The 8,540-nt window shown below is 47.8% G+C and overlaps 1 long non-coding RNA gene across 1 annotated transcript; it reads right to left on the bottom strand.

The window, feature by feature from the left end:
* Window positions 1-319: 319 nt before the first annotated feature.
* LOC137142957 (uncharacterized) lies at window positions 320-7,980 on the bottom strand. The gene is made up of 3 exons (XR_010917061.1): window positions 7,965-7,980; window positions 6,685-6,859; window positions 320-743 (listed from the first exon to the last, which is right to left on the bottom strand). It is a non-coding gene; the product is annotated as an uncharacterized lncRNA (long non-coding RNA).
* Between the last annotated feature and the right edge of the window lie 560 nt (window positions 7,981-8,540).

Below are 8,540 nucleotides of genomic sequence, written 5' to 3'. Positions count from 1 at the left end.
TTCTGTGTTTATGCCATGAATGTAACAGAGAGGAAAGGAAATAGCCCTGCAGACTGCTTTGCTTTAAACCATGTATAGTGATGGGTATGTAAACATCCTGCCTCTTTGGGATGCTTCTCTATAATTTCTTTCTGCCCTCCTGTTCTTCATGACCAAATAATGGATTACAGCCCCATAATTTAAGGAATAACATTATCTCTATGAAAAAGGGGGGGGGGGGCCTCTTTAAATAGGACACTTCGGCTCCCTTGCCCAGGTCCATTGTCACCAGCATGAAAGGTAAATATGACTGAAAGGCCAGAGTCACTGATTTAGCTAATCTAGAATTACATGTAGCTAGGGCCACGTCATCCAGGTGGCTACTCCAGCCCCAGAGATCAGAATCATTATAACATATTATTGTAACACCTAGAGGTCTGATCTGAGCTCAAGACCCCATTGAGCTAGGTGCTATACAAACACACAGTGAGACACGTCTGTCCTAAAGAGCTCACACTCTAATTAGAGAGGAAAGATTATTTCTCCATTTTACATGTGGTGAACTGCGTCACAGAAAGATTAAGCAACTTGTCCAAGGTCAAGGGGTCTGTAGCGAAGCCAGGAATTCAGCCCAGATCTTCTAAGTCAAAGTGTCACTCTTGAGCCACAAGGTTATCCTTACAAGATCAGAAATCAAGCATTGCTGCTTTCTGTCATAAGCAGCATTACACTGCACATGCTGACTGCCAGTTACAGCTTTGAGCCTAGAACAAGAGCACAATGGAATTAAATGCAGAAAGTCTATAAATGTAGATGAACAAGGGCAGGGAACTCAAAAGTATGGCGCAAGAGCAAACAGGGTGATGAGGAAGGCTGAGATGCAAACCTCTCACGTCTACATATGCCTAAGATGTGGCTCATGGGACAGTGGCTCTTTGGTATAACCCTCCCCATGCACCACACACACAGCCACCTCTGTTCCCTCCACGGCTGCTTCACTGGAGTCAGGCCCATCAGGGTGAGGCCTCAGGGGAAGACTCACTTTGCAGCATGGTCCCCTCACGGGGCAGCACCATTTACTGCTGCTCAGAGCACTGCTGACGCCCTTGCTGTGGTTTTCCCACACCACCGAGGATCTATAAGTAGGCAGTTGGTGGTCCTCATCCAATAACAGTATGGCATGGACCAGAGCCATGCTGCCATTGGTGCAGGGAGCCTGGAGGAGGAGGGTGCACAAGCTGAGATTCATGGGATGAAACTCTGCTATACCTATGGCTCTTGGCTTCTGCAAAAAAAAAAAAAAACAGCTGCTGTGCCCTGGGGCTGGTCTGTTCTGCCCCAGCCTCCCCTCCCAGAGCCAAGGATCTGGCAGAGTCCCTCCTAGACGATAGTCCCTCCTGATGATCCCTCCTGCTGTCACCCAGCCCCAGGACTTCTCTCCTACTCCATCTGCCAAAGCCTCCCCTTCCATGGACAGATGACGACATCTGCTTGACATCCTGCATCCCTCAGGGTTCCCCACATACCAGAGCTGGCCCTGGCTAACATAAAGTGACACATGGGGCAGAACGTTACAGGACACATCCCCAGGATTAGAACCAGCTTTTTCATGCTCTCACAGGTCCACCTGCTTCAGATTCCTCAATCCTTTATGTACCTCACCCCCTGGTAATCAAGTGCTCCATCTATCCAGCTAAGCACTTTTAATGCACTCATCTGCATGGTGTCTAGGCATCTGCCTAAGTCTCTTCACATGAAATAGGCAGCACTTTTGTAGCTAAACTCTTGTTGGTTTTGGTTTTCAAACAATTCAGTGTCCTGCTCTATTTGACCCATTGCCTCTTTGTCCAAACGCCTGCCTAGGTGCAGGTTTAACCAAGTCATATGATCATGCTTGACCCAATCGGGGATGTTTCTATATTATCCACCTGGTGATGGGATGAAAACAGAACCTCAGACCTTGAGCCCCTTCAGATTTCAGGCGACTTCAGATTTGATTTTTCACAACCAAATCCTCCCCTGTGGTTTTGGTTCTGGGTCAGATGCAAATCCACAAGAGGCCTGGTTTGGATGAAGCCAATATACAGTGACAATGGTTCAGCACAGTCAGCGTCAAACCCAAGCCCTAGTCCTGTTGCAATCAGAGACAAAGAGTCCAGACCTGCTGCAGCTGGCAACCTGATCACCAGCCCAGATTCAGGCTCTGCCCAAGCCCTAGCCTTGATTCAGTGTCAAACCCAAACCCGCAGCTCAGATTCAGTCTCACATCCAAACTCCAATCCTGATTCATTCTCAGACCTGAGCCCCAGCCTAAATTTACAGGGGCTGACATCCAGATCACTGTCTGATCAGCACTTCCTGCCCCCACTTCTGTAGTATTATTAATGACTATCATCATTATAGCACCAACAATCTGGTAAGTGCTATTATGAACATACAGATTCACAGGCACACGTGCGTGCACGCACACTTATCTCTCTTGAGAAATGGGTCCGTTCCGCTCTCCTCGTCTGCTACTGATAAAATATTGATTAGGGAATTTGAAAATTTGAAATGATTTAGGAGTCTCTGGATGGGAAATGTAATGTACTGTGCCGGCCGCCTTATGAGCCATCCATCACCTGTCAGCAAGCAGCGAGGAAGTGACAGAATCAATACAAACGTGTCTGAAGATGGGTTTAACTAATTTCCCTTCCCCCTTGGGCAACAATCAGAGCAGGCTGTTTGTGGGAGAAGGGAGGCTCATTTGCTAAACCAGGGCCACATTCACTCAGTGCAAAAAGTGTAGCAGAATTAAAGCCCCATTCTGCATTCACCCCAGACACTGCTGGAGGGCAAGCTGATTTAAGTCATAAGCAAAGTCTTTGATGGCCTCAGCTGAGTTCACAAGGGCATATGGACCCACCAGGATTGAGCTGGCCCAGTCAAGGCCATGCTGGGTTCTAATCCCTCTGTGACCTCAGGCAAGTTATTAACCCTTCCAAAAGGAGCTACAACCCGCCAGATAAATGCTGCACTAAGTTACCCACTGCGTCACTCCTCTGAAGTCAATGGGGTGACTCTGTGCGCCGTTGGCCCCCTTTTGTTTATTATGCCACAGAACATGTTCTATAAGAAGCTGTTTTGCTTACCCCACCCCAGATTTTTTTGTTAAATGCATCTGTAGGGTGACATATTAGTCTCTTATAATTTCTAAATAGACTCAATTGGCCTGTGATCCTATTTTGCAGATTCCCTTAGAGCACTGTAATACATCCTTCGAGACCTTTAAAATGAGACTGAACGGCATACTGGAGAACAGACAGTGGAGAAAGTTGTGCGTCAGTCCTCAGGGGATGGACTGGGTGACCATAACAGCTCTAATTTATTATTGGAGTTAATTATTCATGGGATGCCGCAGGGGTTGATGGCACCATACATACAGATCAAATACACCAAACAAAACACCGGGCCTGGAGAGCTTGCAGTCTAAAGTGCTAGCTCTCTGTAGATTTCTGCTGGATTTCTGTGTCCTTACCCACGAAGCAGCTTTAGCACACAAAGTGAGCTGCGTTGTCAGAAGTGCCTAGCAGGGAAGGGAAGGGAAGGGAAGGAAAATTACACAGCACCCAGCCATGTGCTGGGCCTGATCTTGAGAGGCGCTGAGCTGACAAAAGTCTGTTGACTTCATCAGTGGGGTGAGCAGATTCTCCCAACCTCCCCAGATCAGGCCTCCATGGCTGGCTCTTATCAGTAACGGCAGACACAAGGAGAAGCTCGTTTCTGTTTATTGGAGAGGCAGTGAGCACGTCACTTCTCTCAGATTCAGGACACGTGGACACTAATCCTGGGCAACCCACTTTACGTCTCATCCTTTGCCTGTCTTGTTTATTTAGTACAAACTCTTTGAGGCAAGGCCTATCTCCTACTATGCATTTGTGCAGCGCCTAGCACCATCCTGAACGCCACAGGGACATCTAGGCATGACTAGAATACCAATAATCGTTGAATTTGCTCTCCCCTTCAGAGGTAGGGTGTCTGAGTGACTCATTATTAAAACTACCAGCACTCAGGTCTATGCAGCATTCTGACACCGACCCACTGCCAAGCCCCAGGTCTTGCTATTTTCAGTAAGACCTTAGAACAGTCGCGAAAGAGGCTAAAACTAGTTTGTTCCTTTCGCCTCTGCAACTCCCCTGTGGAACGTGCCAGTGACTTCTGCTTTCATCTCATTTACAACAGCGGCTCGTTCCTGAGCAGGAGCAATGTAGGAACCCTCAAGTGACACCTGCACACATAATTCTCCAGGTGAGGTCAAGGGCCTTCAAAATCCCTGCTGCTGCAACATGCTGCTGAAAAGCTGATCTCGTTTAGAAATGGCTTTGAATCAGCCCATGAGCTTGAGCAGCCTGTCTCAAACATTTCCCCTGCTTTTTCTCTTGGCTTGGGGTCATTACTGGGCTGGATTTGCCAGTAGAGTGACGTTTTGTTTTAGCATCTCTAATTATTATTACCATCAGCAGCAGCAAAGACGGCGACTCCCTGCTTTAAATGCACAACCCGACTCAGCCTCACCTGCGGAGCCACGTCCAGTGCATTCATCGTCACGATCATTATTATTTATTAACTATAATAATTTTGTTAGGTTGGATTGTCCTGGTGCATGCCCCACTCCTTGACCCCATGGGCTTCCTTTCTCCAACCACACAGTTTCTCATCCTCATACACAGGATAGAGAAACTAAGCCATTCAATCCAACCCTTCTGCCGTTAAGAATGGATAAAACGGGTTCAACCCAAGAAGAAAAGAACCCTGATCTCTATTTTACCCTAATCCCCCAAAGAGTCACCCTCATAGAAGAAGGCTTTAGAGGGGAAAAACATCCACCTCCATTAACCCCCAGCCCATTATGGGTTCCCACCAAGTGTGAAATACCAGCCACACAGACATCAGTCGGAGTTTTACCATGGACTTCTCCATGAGCCATGATTTCTCCCAGTGTATGCAACCCCACCACTCACTTCCCAAGCAGTTTCTTCTCTCCGGTTGTGCCTCTCACCCTCACACATGGGTGAAACATCCCACCCAATTCAGTCCCACCCCCTTGCTGGGAAGGTGGGCCCCATCCCAATGTACATGGAAGTGCCCACAAGGGAGGTAAAATGGACCCAGTATTCATTTTGCCCCTACCCACCCTCCGGGGACTGTGACCATGGGACAGGTTGCCCCACTCACTGCTGGACAGCGCCACCTCCTGGCGGTTCTGGGGATTACCTCGGTCAGGCCAACCTCCCTTACAGCAGTTACACACCATTGGTTTCTCTTCTGCAGCCCTCATCTCACCTGGCACCTGTCCTCTTCAAGACTCAGCCGCCAGCTAGGTCACTGTCATAATTCCCCTTCCAAGGAGAGCGTGTCAAGCTCTCAGGCACCCTTCTGCTTCATGTGCTACTCCCACATCAGCTAGCAGAGGAACTCGGGCCCTCCTCTACTCCAACTCAGGGGCTCTCACCACAGCAGCCAAAATCTGTTCCGGTGCCTTGCTCCTTTCTCTGAGCTGCTTCCATCTCTTTCCCACTTCTCTGGGTTTGCCAGCCTCTTCCCTCCCTCCCAGAGAGGGATTATCAGCAACTTGTCTCTGCAGCCCCCTCAGACACTTCTCCAGGGGCTTCCAATTTCCCATCCCTCACAGGTAAGCATCTCTCTAATTAGCTGCCTTCAGCCTAAAGCTTCCCCCTCTTTGCAGCCTAATTAGCTGATTGAGCCCACCTGGCCCAATTCAGCTCTGGCAGGGTCAGTGGGAGGAGCACACCCCCTCACACATCTCCATAAGGAAAAGGGCAGAGGAAGAGAAGATTAAGGGGCAGGAAGGTCTGTAGCCCCACCCACTGCAAAGCAAACAAGGCAACTATTTCACAATCCGCCCCTTCCCTCTTGATAGCCAAAACTCAGACCAGACCCAACTTCCTTCTGGCTGCTGAGTCTTGGCTGTTACATTGGGCCAGGCCAGAGCTGTGATGCTGTAGCCTCCTGAACCAGATTTTTTGGTGTTGATGGGGGACAGGGACAGCAGGTGACCTTTTAAAGGGATTCAGTCCTCTGAAATCAAAGTCACAACAGACTGGACTAGAGATGCAATACAACAGTAACCCCTAGGCCCAGTTCCCCTACTGCTGTTGCTGGGGATATGGGTGGTGGGTGGCACCAGTCATTATTTTCTGATTTATTTGGCTTTTAATTCCATAATCTAATTCACTGGAAAAACATGAAGTCTGTCATGTGTAACACCCTGGATATTTCCTTGTGTGCTGCTCTGTCACACCGTCCCCTTCTGACTCTATAAATGGTTTTCAAATCCCACAGAAATGGCCTATTTGCTGCCTAGTACGGCATGTAATCTTGTCCAGAGGTGGTATTGATCTTGCTAAAGTCTCCCTGCCATCTCGTCCTTGAGCGTGCCTTAGCAGCCGCTTTCCCTGGCGCAAAGTGGTCTGTCTTTTCATTCAACTGGCCTGTTAGCGACGCCCAGGGGGTGTTGCAGGTCGATGCTAATCTGTAGACAACTGATCACCATTTTTTGGAGAGTATTTAATGGACAGTAAAGCCAGAGTTCTCGGTTACTTTATCATAAATATCAGCAGCAGCCAATTTCAAAGTGAAATTATTTAAATGTAAGGTATGGGAATTACCAGCCTGGTACAGCAAAGCACGTAAACAGGTGCTTACCTTTCAGCACATGAGTAAACCTGTTGGTTACAGATTATCCATCAGTTTATATGATCCATTGGCGAGCGTGTGTGAAGAGCTGCCTCTGTGCCTGATCTGCAGGGGCTATGAACCTGTTACAGCCCCAGATCTTTCATTCAAGCTGTACAGCTGGTCTGGAAAGACTTTTCCCCTTCTGAGAAAAGTTTCAAGATTTCAAATGTTTTCCTGTTCTACAAGAGCTTTTGAAAGTACATGCAAAAAACAGAGAAAGATAAATGCCCTGCACTCGCTTGGGATGTGCTCTGCTGAGTATTATTTATGCAAAGTGGAACAGCTCCAAACGGGAGACAGTGAAAGGAACCCCACCACCACCTTCCAAGAACCTGATGGTTAGGACCCTCACCTGGGGTGTGGAAAGCCCCCATTCAGTTCTCAGCGTATCAACCAGATTAGGCCACATATAAGTGGGAGCTCATCTGGAATTACGCTTAAAGTGAAGCAAAGTGCTTAAATATTTCCAGAATCAGGGCCTTAATAATGCCACCTAGTCAAGAGCAACATTTCTCTAGTTATTTTCAGTCCTTCCAGCAGCTTCACACAATTCCACTTGCCCATTTGTGTAGGGCAAGCAGCCATTTTGGAAAGTAAAATGTTTTTTCATCACAATGGGCCAGTAGATACTGTATCTGGGATAGCAAATTCACAGGATTTGGCAAGTGCCCCTAGCTGTGACTTTGGGGTGGCCACACCTATTACATATGGAGCCAACAAACATATCCTTGAGATATCTGCTTTGCCAAGTCTCTTGTAAGGTTGCCTCAGCTTCTCCCATGTTACTAGCTACCAGGGTTCCACATAGTAAGAGAGCTTCACAGGTCTGTAGCAATACAAGGTATCAGCATTACTGAGGCGAACGATTTATGCTTTTGTAGCAGCACTGCCGACCCAGTTTAGCTGTGGGCTAGCTGCTGCTTCAATTTCCCCTTCTTCCCTCAATAACTTCAACACAGGCTTTCCTTCACCACGTAATACCTCTTCTTGGAGAAGGGGTTTATTAACAAGATCACAAGGAAACAAAAGAACTCCTACCCGCCTGGGGCCCCAGGCTTAATCCTGTCCCCACTGATGCTATCCTCTAGCAGACTTGCTTTCCACACTCCAGCTTTCCTGACTGGCTCTTGTGCCCTGCAGGTTTTCATTGTGAATCCCTCTTCCTGGAAGCCAGGGAGAGCGATTCTGTGTTAGAAAGCCCCATGCGTCCTACTCTTCATCAAGCAGTAATTCCCTGCACTTCCTACCTAGAACTTTTCCTCCTCACCGCAGGCTTCTGTTTTAACTCCATCCCAGGGAGCCTGATTTTAGCCATATGCCCTGCCTGTCATGTGACATTGTTCATTTTCTCCACCTGAAGAGGCAAGCAAAGTGAGTCACAGGTAGGGCTGGACCCATCTCCACTTAAAGGGCCCGTCACCCTGTGATAGATCTGTTTGCTTAGGTGCTGGATCAGGGTCCGACATGGGCTCTCCAACAGGAGAGCAAAAAGGGTTTTTCTTATACCTCAGTAGGCTACTCAATGAGTAACAAATATGGAGGCCTTTGTGAGAGCTGATTGGTTGGAGAGGAAGCAACTGATCTACTGCTAGGATTGCAAGAAAGACACGAACCTTTCTCATGACACTTTGTGAAACCGCTTCTGATCATTTTGTTCAAGCAATTTCATAACCCAGAGACCGTGTTTGCTGTGTGAAATTCCTGTCAAGCAGCTGCTTCTACACCAAACACACCAACAATTAGAAATTGCACATTTTCGAAACACATTTATTTTAAACCCAGAAACTTTTGGATGTTGCAAATTTGGTTTTCCATGAGGGGAA

The sequence above is a fragment of the Emydura macquarii genome, unplaced genomic scaffold, assembly GCF_026122565.2.
Source record: "Emydura macquarii macquarii isolate MOO-44397 ecotype Brisbane River unplaced genomic scaffold, CSIRO-AGI_Emac_v2 contig_3287, whole genome shotgun sequence".
In the NCBI taxonomy this organism is placed as follows: domain Eukaryota; kingdom Metazoa; phylum Chordata; order Testudines; family Chelidae; genus Emydura; species Emydura macquarii.
This window is presented reverse-complemented; position numbering and strand designations above follow the sequence as displayed.